The sequence below is a fragment of the Mandrillus leucophaeus genome, unplaced genomic scaffold, assembly GCF_000951045.1.
Source record: "Mandrillus leucophaeus isolate KB7577 unplaced genomic scaffold, Mleu.le_1.0 Scaffold458, whole genome shotgun sequence".
NCBI classification, from domain to species: domain Eukaryota; kingdom Metazoa; phylum Chordata; class Mammalia; order Primates; family Cercopithecidae; genus Mandrillus; species Mandrillus leucophaeus.
The window spans coordinates 1,642,356-1,643,707 of NW_012104898.1; positions in this window are offsets into that span (position 1 = coordinate 1,642,356).

Genomic DNA, 1,352 nt, shown 5'->3' on the forward strand with positions numbered 1-1,352 from the left:
GTTTTCATCCATTGTTTACAGTCCTAAGACTGGCATCTTTAATCAGAAGCCTCTTCTAAATTTTCACTCTCTACATCCTCACTAACTGTCAGCTACCAAAAGTCTACCCATGAATAGCACAGGGAAAAATCTAACTACTAACATAAGGCATCATTTCCCCATGGGTCTACCAGTACTGGTAACCTATGAGGAAATGTAATGCTCATGGCTTTCATGGCCACAAATGCTCTTCTTTTCTTCACATGTCCTAAGTATATGGCACATAAAATAAATCATAATCATTGCTAATACTTACTGAGTTATTCATTGTATACCACTCATTATGCTAAGAAGTTTTACATGCATGACTCCATCATTACATGTAATACATTCATATCATTAGTGTTTTCATTTGCAGATGAGAAATTATGATTCAGATTAAACTTGTCTAAAGGAATAAACTTAGTAAGCCAAAACAAAAGTAAACATAGACAGGGGTGTGAACACAGGTCAATAAATACATTCATTCAATAAAAATATCACCTGAGAATTTAGTAGGTACCAGGCATTTTCTTAACTCTGGGAATAAAATACAAAATAATAAAATTGTCTGCTCTCATGAATGCTAATATCATAGTGGGCAACATGAAAATTTTATATTTATATAAAACTCCATGATATCTACTTCCAGGGGGAAAAAAAGCTACAAAAAAGCATTTTTTTTTAAGTAAAAACAAACAAGAAATTCCAAAATACATACTTCCACTTTGCTTTTATTCTTTAGAGATAATGATACTATTGGCATAGCAATAGCTTCCATTGATTGAAACACGACGTAAGAACTATATGAAGTACATGATATTCTCACAAATATAGTGAGAAAGGTTAAGAATTATCTGCATCATTCAAAATGACAAAACTATGGCTCAAAGAAGTTGTTTCCTAAAGTCACATAGAAAGAAAGTCATCAAAACTTAAAATCCATAGCTGGATCACAGAGAAAAAAGAACATGAACATACTACATTAAAATTCCTTACATAAGATTACATGTAGTAAGCATATTCTATGACTTGGGACTTTACTATTCCTTTAGAAATACCAGCACTTTTTCCCCCTTGCAGATTTTCTCCTTTATGTGACCATTTTAAAACATTTCCTTTACTAAATACAATACAAAAAAAAACCTCTTTCAATATGAGGTAAGAAGAGTAGAATAACAGGGCACTTTAAATGTGACAAGGTAAGGTTTTCAACAGAAAGCAAAGTCATCATCCAAGAAACGGCATGGACTCAGATCCTGAGAACAAGATTTCCTTGTGTCCATAAATGAAAAGGTGATCTTCACCTACAACCATTTGACCTTCCACAAACC